Here is a 14299-nt window from a genome sequence, read left to right as displayed (position 1 = left end):
GGGCTGGCAACGTCGATGTTGAACATCGACATTGCGCAGCACCACATCGAAATAGGCGCAGCGAGGGAACGTCTACACGCCACAGTAGCACACATCGAAATATGGGTGCCAGGCACAGCTGCAGACAGGGTCACAGGGCGGACTCAACAGCCAGCCGCTCCCTTAAAGGGCCCCTCCCAGACACACTTGCACTAAACAGCACAAGATACACAGAGCCGACAACGAGTTGCAGACCCTGTGCATGCAGCATGAATCCCCCACTGCAGCAGCAGCAGCCAGAAGCCCTGGGCTAAAGGCTGCTGCCCACGGTGACCATAGAGCCCCACACGGGCTGGAGAGACAGCATCTCTCAACCCCCCAGCTGATGGCTGCCATGGAGGACCCCACAATTTCGACGTTGCGGGATGCGGATTGTCTACACGGTCCCTACTTCGACGTTGAACGTCGAAGTAGGGCGCTATTCCGATCCCCTCATGAGGTTAGCGACTTCGACGTCTCGCCGCCTAATGTCGAAGTTAACTTCGAAATAGCGCCCGACGCGTGTAGCCGCGACGGGTGCTATTTCGAAGTTAGTGCCGCTACTTCGAAGTAGCGTGCACGTGTAGACACAGCCATGGAGTTTTTTAAATTTTATTTTATATGATCTGAAGTTTGTCAGAGGTTTATTTGCAAAATCTTTGTTATAAGGACAAGTAAGTTGTCCAGTTGAACACCACATTAAATATTATAAGATACATGGTGCAGCCCTTCTCTGTTTTAGATTTTCTTCATTAGTATTTCTAAGCTGATTTTACATTTTAAATATACTCTTACGCCTTGGTAAATCAATAATTCCAGAGTACTGCATATTTAAACTAACTGAAACAAAGACAGTATTTTAAATTAATTAGTCAGAGCTGTCTAGTGTCTTCATAATAAAGCTCATCACTTTTAGAAAAAGAGAACCTTAATTTATTGTGCGTGATTTTCAGAAGAAGACATGGGAAGGTACTTCCTAGGGAGGAGTACTGCAGAAAGGGATCTAGGGGTCAACTCTGGCCCTTCTCTTGACTGGGACTCTATCCTCTTCATGAACCTATAAATTTAGACCCTCCTCTGGAATACCACTCATGCATCTGATGGGTCTTTGCCCAGGAAAGCTTATGCTCCAAAATAGCTGTTAGTCTATAAGGTGCCACAGAATTTCTCGTTGTTTGTGAAGATACAGACTAACTCAGCTACCCCTCTGACAGGGGTCATAGTGGACTACAAGCTGAATATGAAAGGAGAAGGGAGATAAATTATTCTCTTTAACGTGTAAGGAAAGGACAAGAAGCAATTGGCTTAAACTGCAGCAAGGAAGGTTTAAATTGGACATTAGGAAAACTGCCCTAGTTGTCAGGGTGCTTAAATACTGGAATAAATTTCCTAGGCTGGTTGTTGAATCTCCATCATTGGAGATATTTAAGAACAGATTGAAAAAATATCTAACAGAGATGATATAGATGGTACTTGGTCCTGTCGTGAAGGCAGGGGACAGGACTTGATGACCTCTTAAGGTCCCTTCCAGGTATAGTATTCTATGGTTCTATGTTTATATTAAAATATATTTCCAAAGATTTTAGGTCTATCAAAGGATTTTATATCTTAGTAAGGTGCTGATTTTGGTGGAGGGTTCTCTTAAAACTAATTCATCAAATAGTCGGAAGGAAAAAGGGAATCTCATCTGTCCAGCAATCTGGAGGAAAAAGAATGTTGTCTATTTAAGCACTCTCTTCAACATGGGGAGGCGAAACAAGAGTACAGCTGTATAGAAAGGACAGGAAGACTTTGGGAGAAAGTTTTTGTACAAAAGTAATTAAAATGGATATTTTAGATAAAGGTGGTTGTTTGAAGAATTTATTTAAAAAAAAAAAAAACTATGAAGATCCAAGCATGTTAGGCTGAAGTTGAATGATGAAGTGAGTCTGTGCTCATGAAAGCTCATGCTCAAAACTTTTCTGTTAGTCTATAAGGTGCCACAGGACCCTTCGTTGCTGTTACAGATCCAGACTAACACGGCTACCCCTCCGATACTTAATACTCAGATTGTGCATCTAAATAGCTATGCAAGGATTTTTTAGAGATGTGGTTTTATAAGATTCAGCCACAAGCTAGCGAAACATGTAAAGTAAATCATAAGCTGTAGACATAGTAATGCACAATTGGTTTTGTCAGTAAATTCAGGGTTGCCACACGCCTGCTAATGATTTTAATTACTACTTGGAGGCTCTTTCACAGGTTCAATGTTATGCTAATAGGTCTGGTAAGCTGAAGGGCTTTTCACTTGTAAGTTAACAGATACACTTGCTGGCGGGGAGGTGGGACAGAAGAGTCACCTGTCTGCAAGCTGCAACCACCTGTTGTAGGAACCTTCAGAATTCAGACTGTCAGAATAGAGACAGTTAGAGTGGAGTGATTGAGCACTAAGATCCAGGGAAGACATTGCTTCCCTTTGCCTCTTATATCCACCACCCATGCTTCCAAGTCACCTTGGTTTATAGATGACCTTTGAGAAACCAAATCCATGAGATAAGTATCAGAGGGGTAGCCGAGTTAGTCTGTATCTTCAAAACCAACAAGAAGTCCTGGGGCACATTATAGATCTAACATCTGCTGGTCTATAAGGTGTCCTAGGACTTCTTGTTGTTTTCAAATCCATGAGAAGAAGTTGGTGGCAATTGTTATATACTGAGGACAAGCATTTTAAGGAATTGTTCCTTCTTATCCATAAGAGCGTGCACAAACCTTGTCTAGAAGAACACTTCCAGCTGGCAGGAAGCTTGGAAACTATGCACGGTCATCACATGGGAGGAAGGGCAAATAGTTGTTGCTATACGTCTTTTTTGTGGGTAACACTGGATGTTAACTAGAGTGGCTAAATCTCCAGGGCCTAAATAACACATTTCAAGATGAGTTTTGGCCCACTTCTTAAAATTAGCTTCCAGGCGTGTGGGGGAAGCTTTGATTTGCTATATGTGAACTGGACTGGTGCACTTCATGATTAGTAATATAAAATGGAAAGGTGCTGAATTCAGTTTTTATCAATATAGTCCTGCTATATAGTCCTTCCTATAGGCCTGCTGCAAGCTTCTCTCAGATCTGGCTCTTGTTACTCTAGACAAAGAAATGTTTTCTTGAACAATCTCATTAAGTATCATACTCTCTCTTGCCTGCCATTTTTGGGCAACATTCTGGAGAAGATAACAAGTTTGACATTTGCTGGAGTTCATAACTTTCTTTGGTCCTTGGCTTTCGGATTTGCTGGCTGTGATAACAATACAAAAACTATACTGTTTGTCAAGTATCAGAGTGGTAGCCGTGTTAGTCTGGATCTAGTCAATTTTGTCCTAGTGATGGGACCAAAAAATGACTGTGCATGCTAGTTATTTTTGGCCAGTAAACAAACTTCATTATTTTGTCCTATTAAATTGATTCAAGGCTTGTCTACATTTAGTGTTGGGTCAACATGCTGGAGGTCGATCTTCCAGGGTTCAATTTAGCAGGTTAAGTATGGACCTGCTAAATCAAACAGTCAGGGCAAGGAGTTGCAAGGAGTAAGGGAAGTCGAGGGTAAAGTTTATCCCATTGACCTCTCACTGTGAGGATAGTGTTGAAATTTGACCTAAGGTACTTCGACTCCAGCTACACCATTCTCATAGCTCGAGTTGAATATCTTGGGTTGAATTTCTCCCCTAGGAACAGAGCGGTAGCCATGTAGTCTGTATTCTAACAAAACACAACAGCAGTTTTTAAGTGCTACATGACTGCCGCTATGTTTTCTCCACTGCTCTAAATCAATGCTACATATGGATAGTATCACAGTTGACTCACATGGTTCTTATTTTTAAGAGATATATTTCAGAAGATGAGGTTAGTTAATTGCTTTCTCAGTGGCAGAGATTGTGAGATGATTTTGTTGCAATGCCAACATCAGCTCCGTGTTTCTCTTTAACTGAATCTGGGTGCCTGTGTGTCTTATTTTTGTGATTTTAATTGAAGGACTCAAGTAGCAGCAAACCAGCTGAGGCTCGGTTCAGACAAGATGCATGTTACAAAGTCTGCATCAGGGAAAATTCTAGACAGAATGGCAGGTGTGGTTTCTAGTCACTTTGAGAGACAGAGTGTGTCAAAACAGCTTTATAGCCTCTGCATTTACCTTGGCATTGGTGACTTGTTTCTGAGCCACATCTAGCCATGGTTACCCATGCGCTTGGACTCAAGATTGAATTTCTGTAGTGCATTTTATATTGGGCTACTACTGAAGACCTGTTGTAGCTCTAAGTACTGTGGCAGGGTCAGGCCAGAGGGCTCCTTCACAGCAGGAGAAAGGCATCCCAAAGAGAACAAGAGGTCCTGTGGCACCTTATAAACTAAGAAAATTTGGAGCATAAACTTTCATGGGAAAAGACCTGCTTGAAGCAGGACTTTACACAGGAAAGCTTATGCTCCAAAATATCTGTTAGTCTATCAGTGGTTCCCAACCTTTTTGAGACGGTGATCCTTTTTGACAATTCAGTAAGACTTTGTGACCCAAAGCAATTCAAAACCGAGGATGCAGGGAGAGAGTCTCTCCTTGGAATTTTTTTTTTATAGATCTTGATTTGCCCCCACCCCCAGGCTTAAACCCCTCACAGCCCCAAACCACCCCCTCACCTAACTCACATCAACAGTGTGCGGTTGTAGCCAAGAAAGCTAATGGCATATTAGGTTGCATCAAGAGGAGCATTGCCAGTAGATCCAGAGAAGTGATTATTCCTCTTTATTTGGCTTTGGTGAGCTCACATCTTGAGTACTGTGTCCAGTTCTGGGCCCCCAGTTATAGGAAGGGTGTGGATACACTGGAGAGGGTCCAGCGGAGGGTGACCAAAATAATTAGGGGGCTGGAGCGTATGACTTATGAAGAAAGGTTGAGGGAATTGGAACTGTTTAGTCTGCAGAAGAGAAGACTGAGGGAGGACTTGATAACAGCCTTCAACTTACTGAAGGGAGGCTGCAAAGAGGTTGGAGAGAGGCTGTTCACAGTGGTCACGGATGGCAGAACACAGAACAATGGTCTCAAGTTGCAGTTGGAAAGGTCCAGGTTGAACATTAGGAAAAACTTTTTCACTAGGAGGGTGGTGAAGCATTGGAATGGTCTACCCAGGGAAGTAGTGGAGTCTCCATTCCTGGAGGTGTGTAAGTCTCACCTCAACAAAGCCCTGGCGGGGCTGATCTGTTGGGTTTGGTCCTGCTTAGAGAAGGGGGCAGGACTCGATGGCGTTTTTAGGTCTCTTCCGACTCTATTGTTCTATGATTCTATGATTCTATGAACTCTGCTGCTGCCCCCTGCTGCTCCTTCACTGGGCCACTGCCACTGCCTCCTCTGCATGGCTCCCACCAGCCCTCCTACTCCCTTCCCCCACCTGCAGCACAGGCAGTTCCCTGCCCTGCTGCTCTTAAATGGGGCTTAATTTAATTGGTTTTACAGCTGGATCCCTCTGGACAGCCATTAAACCAATTAAATTGAGTTTAGGGCAGGGACTGGGACCTGGAAGAGTGAGCAGTGGCATTGGTGGGAGCTACAAATGGCTCCTTAAAGAGCCACATATGACTCAGAGCCACCCACCCATGTTTGGGTCCCGATCCATAGGTTGGGAAACCCTGGATAAGGTGCTACAGGACTTCTTGTTGTTTTTGAAGATTCAGACTAACTCAGCTACCCCTCTGATACCTGAGCCCAAAGAGAGGGGAAAGACCTGCTAAATAGAAGCAGTAGGGCAATCAGTAGCAGCTGGGAGGGAGCTGCCTCAGGAAGATTGAGGCTAGCTGACTGCACTGCTGTCTTAACAGAGGCCTTTAAAAACCTCCACAGTTGGAAGGTGGGGGCAGGAGGGTAGAAGACGAAGTTGTAGAGGTGCAGGAGAGGTACAGCAAGAGAGCACAAGTCGAGTGCAAGGTATACCTGCTGGAGGTCAGAAATAGCAACGGAGGGAGTCCTGGAAGAAGTGACTGGGCTCCCTACCACAGGGACCTGTTACAAGCCCTAGTCCCTGAGAAAAAGGGGTGAGAGACTGAACCAAGGAGTGGCCTGGGTAAAAAGGGCCCTTGCCACAGTACTCACAATAGATCTGGATCCTTCAGCATGCAGGTTTCAATAATTAGCTATTGATTTCTGAGTCACACCAATTTCGATATCATGTTTCCCAGTAGCAGAACCCACTCCACTGCCAGAACTAGACGAAGACTTATAGAAATGTTGGTTTTTCAGGGGGTGGAGCATCTGCAGCCCATCGACTTCTGCTGGAGTGGTGAGAGTTCCTGATTTCCAAAGATCAGGCCCCTGCTGACTGTGAGTTTCAGCTCTGTGCTCCTTCCTAGCAATAGCTGTGAATTTATATTGGCCAGTTAAAAAAACCAAATGAGAATAGCACAAATGATTCATCCTGAAGGTCTAATTTTGCAAATATTAGTTTATGTTCCCCAATGATCTTATTATTATTCATTCAAAAAAAATTAGTGCTCCCGAGGAAGAAAAGCACTATTATAAGTCTGTAAACACTATGTTCTACTATAAATCTCTATTTCCAGACACTAATTTCCTAGAGTTCTCTCATTTGACAAAATTACCAAGCTTGCTTTCAGCATGGCTTTTATATGCATGTAATTTGAAAGAAATGTGTAGCAACCATTCTTCTCTTCTGACCACTAATTTTAAGAATTAGAGACAGATTTACAGATAACTTAAACAGAACTTTGAGAGGCTGATTCACTATTGTACTGTTCCAGTTTTATGCAGGAATAATTTATAATTCAACTGATTTCAGCAGAGTTACACCAACCTGAAGTTGGAGTGACATGGTGGTGAAGCAGACAGCATCCTTGAGGAGGAGATATGCCTTAGCTTGGGTTACAAGGGGCGTGGAACAAAAAAGATTACAACTGAAAAATATTAACAGAGAGGTAGCCGGGTTAGTCTGTACTCCAACAAAACAAAGCAGCAGAAATGGAGCACTTTAAAGACTAACAGAGTGATTTATTCAGTGATGAGCTTTCATGGGACAGACCCACTTCTTCAGCTCAATCTCATTTCATTTCTAGACAGGCAGGAACTGACGAGGACTATGGCTCAGCTGGGATGACTGAGTAATCGACAGACTTGTTATATGTAGACTGTGGCATAGCTGGAGGCTAAACATCCAAGAGACGTTATTGATCTTTAGAGGAGTGCAGGCACCTCCAACCCCACAGACTGGGGCACTTGTGATAGATGAGGGACAAAGCTAGAATCAAATTCCGTTTCTGCACCAGGCAGTCGATTCCGAGTGTGTCACTCAAAGTGCAGGTACGCACAAAGAGACCTTTAGCTCATGAACAGAATTCCTCAGGGAGCTCTAATGGAGGTGGACTCTCTCTGTGCCATCCCCCAGACAGGGAAACCATATATTAGGCCTGTTGATGATGTTGAGAATGCTGATGGCATTGCCTCAGATTCAGTGAGGGAATGCATCAGGGTGATGCGTCAGGGAATGCATGGACCGGACAGAGTTGTAAGTGGGGCATTTGAAGGCGGGTACGAAGAATGTTTGGGTGTGTGGGTTGGCTGTTTACAGTATTGGACTGGTAAGCCTGAGAGGCAAAGGACACTGGTCAATCCATTTGAGCTGGGACAGTTACATTGAGGATTGGTTATGAACTCTGGGTGTGGTATGTTCCCAAGCTTATGCCATATGACTTTTCCGCCTCTTCTGTGTACCCAGAAGCCATCTGCTACAAGACAGGCCCAAAAAGTAAAACAAGAGAACACCACTGGCCATCACATACAGCCCCCAGCTAAAGCCTCTCCAGCGCATTGTCAGAGATCTGCAACCCATCCTGGACAACGATCCTTCACTCTCACAGACCTTGGGAGGCAGGCCTGTCTTCGCCTACAGACAGCCTGCCCACCTAAAACAAATTCTCACCAGCAACTATAGATCACAACACAGTTACTCTAAATGTGGAACCGGTCCCTGCAACAAACCTCACTGCCAACTCTGCCCACATATCTATACCCGCGATATCATCACAGGACATAACATCAACCACACCATCCGGGGCTGCACATCTACTAATATAATATATGCCATCATGTGCCAGCAATGCCCCACTCCAATGTGCATTGGCCAAACTGGACGATCTCTACGTAACAGAATAAATGGACACAAATCATACAAAAAGCTGTAGGAGAACACTTCAATCTCCCTGGACACCCAGTAACAGATTTAAAGTAGCAGTCCTACATGAAAAAAATTTCAAAAATAAAATGCAAAGAGAAATTTCAGAGCTGCAATTCATTTCAAATTTGACTCCATCAACCAAGGATTGGATGGAGACTGGGAGTGGTTGGCCCATTACAAAATCAGTTTCTCTGCTCTTGATGTTCACACCTCCACATTAGCAACTGACAATGGGCCACATCCTCACTGACTGAACTAACTTGATTTCTCCTCTCTTGATGGTCACAACTCCACATTAACTGCTGATAATGGGCCACATCCACCCTGACTGAATAGACCTTGTTATCTCTGGCCCTCTCCTTTACTGACACTCTGGCTATTTAAATCCTCCTCTGAAACGCCCCCCCACTCATACATCTGATGAAGTGGGTCTTTGCCCACAAAAGCTTATGCTCCAAAATATCTGTTAGTCTATAAGGTGCCACAGGACTTCTTGTTGTTTTTGATGTTGAGACTGACTCTGGTGAGAAAATATACTGATCTCCTTATTTCAGGGATTAAAGGTTGGCAGTAGAACCTCACAGTTATGGACACCAGTGATGGAGGCAGTTTGTAACTCTGAAATGTTTGTAACTTAACAAGAGAAAAAGGACTTGAGTTACACAGGGTGTTGGGGCTGCAGCCCTGGGAAGCCCTGAGCCCCAGTATTTCCTCAGGGGCTGAAGTTTCGACCACCCCCCACAAACCCTTACCCAGAGTTCAGAGCCTCTGAGCCCCAGGGTTAAAGCCCCAAATCAGTGAAGTATTTACTGCTTTTTGTGTCTATGTGGCTCCACTGCTGCCTGATTACTTCTGGTTCCAAAGGCCATCCAGTTGATCAAAAAGTATATATGTCTGGTGTTCATCTGTGTGGTTCTACTGTATGTAAAAAGAAATAGGCTCAGTCCAATTACTAATGCATGCATCAGAAATGATCCTGGGCATATGAATCTTGGCAACACCCTGAGCAGAGACCTCAAAGAGTAAAGAGGTTGAAGTCTCTGACCCCTGTGTCTCTGGAGCTAAAGCACACTAGAAGGATGTTGGGAGGACTTGGCATTACCAAAGCCTGTTCTGAACCAGTTCTATACATAAATGGGCAGGGGGAGGGGGAGGGACACACCTTCAATTACTAGAACTGTCAGTCTGACATTTTATATCAGTGCTAAATTCACTATTGAGTTTTGGAAAAGCAAAGGCCATCACGCTATCAGACTGGAAGAAAACCAGAACAGATGTTTACCCTGCTTCTAGCTGATATCTCTGGCATTTGACCTCCCAGAGAGAGAGGCAATCATTATAATACACATTTGTGATTTTGCTAATCTCTTCCTATCCACACTGAACTTTAACTGATTATATTCTATGTAAGAAACTGTTTATGTAGTCTAACTCTTGTGAAAACGGCCTTGTCTCAAGCCCATTACAATCAATAGCATTCAGGTCCCTAGCGCGTTTTGCAACCTGAAACTCAATTGTTAAGTCTCAGAAATTGCAGTTGGAGTAAATGACTCTGTGACTAGTCAGAGTAATGGATTATGTTTCTTTCATTAAGCTCAAACAAACATATGGGTGAATGTCAGTTAATCAGATCATGATTTTCTTGAATTGATTCATGCATGTGATGAAGCAGGTCTTTGCCCATGAAAGCTTATGCTCCAAAATATCTGTTAGTCTATAAGGTGCCGCAAGACTTTTTGTTGTTCTCGAAGTTACAGACTAACATGGCTACCTCTCTGATACTTGAATTGATTGTTACACAATTGTATAAGGTTTATATTCTGCTATATTTCCTTTAAGATAGTATACACTGTTCAAAAAGTATCAAAACAAAAAGCAGTCAAGTAGCACTTTAAAGACTAGCAAAATAGTTTATTAGGTGAGCTTTAGTGGGACAGACCCACTTCTTCAGACCATAGCCATACCAGACCTGAAGAAGTGGGTCTGTCCCACGAAAGCTCGCCTAATAAACTATTTTGCTAGTCTTTAAAGTGCTACTTGACTGCTTTTTGTTTTGATAGTATCTAGACTAGCACGGCTTACTCTCTGTTACTGTTCAAAAAGTAGTATAGAGATAGTAAAAGATAGTATTCACTGTTCAAATATCTAAAATATAAATATTCTGTTAAGCAACAATTCTAAAATATATTCTAATTTCTATATTTGTTTTCCTTTAGTCTAATAGTGCCATATGAATGAAACTCTGATCTATATATCTGAAGGATTTCTCTGTTCCTGATACTTATTCCATTCATGAATTATCCTTTTTCCTCATTTTTTACCATCACAGTAATTTCCACACTGGCCAGTACTAATACCACAGACAAGATCATACACACTTCTGGTGAGATTTAAACAGCAGGTAATATAGGAGAATCATTCAGAAATAAAAATCTAAATACTGAGACTCAGATAAGCCCCAGCATACATAAATCATCTGAGATGCCTCAAGACGGGCAAAGAAAAATTAAGGCCTTGCCTTCACTACCAAGTTTTGTCACTAAAAACTGCCTTTTGGCAACAAAACAGTGAGAGTGTACATACTGCAATGTGACTTTTGTCAGGAAAATCACCCAGTTTTGACAACAAAAAGCTTCCAAACCACAGGAGACTTTTTGTTTGTTTTCCTTTCCTTTATTGCCTGTATAGACTCTTCTGTTTGTTTTGATGACAGAACTGACTTCTGCCACTATCCCACAATGCCCTTCCTGATGACTCTGCTTGATCTGTGCTGCCCTGCAGGCATGAACCCCTCCCTTTCAAAGCTCAGGCATATATCTGACGGCTGAGAGGGAATCTCTGCTTACTGGACAATCAACCTCACCGTGGTCGATTTTGGGGAATTTGATTTTGCCATGTGTTTTAAGATGTGGCAAAATTGATCTCTCTGGGCTCAGCCATTGACCCCTGTACCCCACGCTATCATGTGAAGTAGGAGATGTCAGTGCAAGCCTGAAGACCCCAAGCTGCACTTGGTAAGAAAGTCGATTCTAATACACTCTTCTAACGTCGTAGCCAGAATAGCATGTCACAAATCGACTTTCTACCCTAGCGTAGATCTAGCCTGAGTTTTCTGCTCCCTTTGCAAACAAAGAGTAAATCACCATCAGTGGGGGAGATGCAACAAGCACCTGCCTAAGCAATGGAGGGAAGGAGCTGCCTCTTCATTTCATCTAGGGGAAGGGGCACTCTACAGATGCACGTCTGAACTGGATCTGCATTGACCAAGGAGAGCAGTTATGAGGGGGATCAAAGAAGGGTTGGGCATGTAAAAGAGACTTTTGGGTTATCGGACGTAAGAACCTGAGGGGAAAAGGACACTGCCCAACCTTCTCTGGGGTGGTTCTTTTCCCCAGGGTTTGTTTATGAACCCTATATGTGTTTTCCCCCAAAATTAATGCTGATTTACCTTCTGCCTTTTGTTACAAGTTTCTTTTCTGAAGTCAGACTTGGCTTGTGAGTGGAGAAGTATTGCCACTCAGAAGGCAACCAAGGGTTTGAGCTGGTCGTCTGGGTGTTGAGCTCATTCTGTATTAAATCATTGGAAATGTACCCTTAGATACGAAACCCATACCTGACTGGGCTGGCTCCATGTGGCAGAAGGATTACACATGGGCTGACGTACTAGAGCTGTATTTGAAAATAGTCCTTTTTATATAACAGTAGTCAAATAAGTTGATACTTACCCCTTTCATGTGACTTGAGGAGAATTTTTGAAGGCTTTAGCCGTGTCAATTGACTAGCGTTAAGAACAAGGATTATATAACTTGTAATTTTGACTGCCTCAGTATTTTGGGTGCTTGACGAGACATAACTTTTAGGGAATTATTTTTCAAATGGTGGATACACATAACTTTCTGAAAATTAGGGTCCTCTAAGGAATTTCCAATTAGGTAAATGCTAATTGTGATACCCAGAATCACAAATTTCTTCTGAAAATTTTGGCCTATTCTCTACCTGTACTTTTGTATGTCACAATTTTATTTTATAATGTCTTCTGTCCTTTGTAATGATGGATCTTTCAAATAAGAACCTAATTCGTATGAATTACTACTGTTCTGAAATAAAAGACATAACATGAGAAAAGTAAAGAGACCAGAAGTTAAAATAGAGCAACCACTCTTTTGCCCTACACTTCACATAAAGTTGTATCCAAGTCCATTTAATAATTTCTGACATATTTTACTACATGGAAAATATGATAGCAAGCAACAAATGAAGCTCTTTTACTATCCTTTGTATAATATAACTCACTGCATAACTGAATAAACTTAATTAATATAGTATGCACACTGTTGAATGCTGGCTGTACTTTAAGAACATTTGTATTCTGTTTGGAGATATTTGAAGCACATGCAAGTTATATAATCACATATGGACTCTGATTTGTTATCTGATAATAGATTGCTGCCTCTGCTCACAGGACAGGATAAAATTAAGATAATATCCAGATAAGACTGAAAGTTCATTTTTGAAAAGATAAAGAGTGCATTCTTAGTAGGGAATTCTAAGGCTCTCTTCTACCAGAGACGGCTGTCAGTGAGATTTAAGGAGAGATGACTCTCCTTACAATAGGGTATGAGAAGAAGTTTAGTCTTTCAGAACCTCGTGTCCACAACTTGTTTTCTTACTACATTTTTGTACATCTATCTTGAATTAAAATGAACAGTTTCCCTCTCTCTCTCTCTCTTCCCACAGTTTTCAAGTGACACATCTGGGTGTCAACAACTGTCATAAAAGATGCCAGGTCCTCCTAGCTAGTTCTCTTGAGAGAAGCAGGTCCTGTTTCAAATAGCCCCTTAGTTCACTCCTTAAGAATAATAACAGAGAGGTAGCCGTGTTAGTTTGTATTCTAACAAAACAACAGCAGTCATGTAGCGCTTTAAAGACTAACAAAATAATTTGTTAGGTGATGAGCTTTCATGGGACAGACCCACTTCTTCAGATGTATAGCATTTCCAGTCCAGACTCAACGATATAGTACAGAGGTCCAAAAACAATTGCAATAAAAACTGACAAATCAAATGCATGGAACTGAAGAAGAGGGGTCGGGGGCTAAGTGTTTTGCCTGAGACAATTATGAACATCAAAGGACAGGAAACAGTCTTTGTAATGGCTGCAGCTCCCCTCCCAGCATGGCTCTGCTGCTGGGCTGTGTCTCTCTGGCTCTGCCTGTCTGGCATGGCTCTGGTCCAAGCTCAGCCCCAACTTAGTCTGACCACACAGCTCCATTTCACACAGAAGACAGGACTCCCTGGCCTGCTGACTGTCTTATTAGCCTGCCCACCCTGCCAGTCAGGCTGACCTTGGGCATGGGCCTTTCCCCATTGATCCTGGCACTGTCAGTCTTAGGGTCTTGATTTGTCATTGAAGCCTCCCTTTTCTTTTGGTACTGAGGCTAGCCAGGCAAAAAGTCCCACGGAGTTTTAGTAAGAGACCAATAGTCCCCTCCTACCAGGGGAGGGCAATAACTTTCTGCCTGGTGGGGACACTCAACAACTTTTGATAAGCTTTCAGTGGCTGCACATTTCTTACCTCACCAACTTTCATCTAGTGCAGGGGTGATAGGATCTCAGGCCCTGTGTGGATCCCGGCCACAGGCTGCATCTGGCCTTCGTTATTTATATCTTGCTGCCAAGGTAGCAGTGGGGCTGGGAGCTGTGGGCTTTTAAATAGCCAGTAGAACCTCTCTGGTGACCAGGCAGCACAGTAGGTGTGTGGGGGAGCCAGAAGCCCTTTAAATAGCACTGATTAAAAGGGCTTCAGGCTTGTGGCTGCCCGCCTCCAACTCTACTGCAATGCCTACTCACTGTTTGGGATTCCTGAGGCTATTTGAAGAGCCCATGGCTCCCAGCCCTTCACTGCTACCCTGGCAGCAGGATATAAATAGTATGTAGGCCAGATGCAGCCCATGGGCCAGATCCACGTGTTAGGCAGGCAGGATCCAACCCGTTGGTTGTATTTTGCCTGCCCCTGCCTTCAACCAATACAGAAGGATGGAACAACGCCAGAGATACTGATGGACTGCAAATACTGAAGTGCTG

This window comes from Carettochelys insculpta, chromosome 10, assembly GCF_033958435.1.
Source record: "Carettochelys insculpta isolate YL-2023 chromosome 10, ASM3395843v1, whole genome shotgun sequence".
Taxonomy (NCBI): Eukaryota; Metazoa; Chordata; order Testudines; family Carettochelyidae; genus Carettochelys; species Carettochelys insculpta.
Note: the sequence above shows the minus strand (reverse complement) of the source record.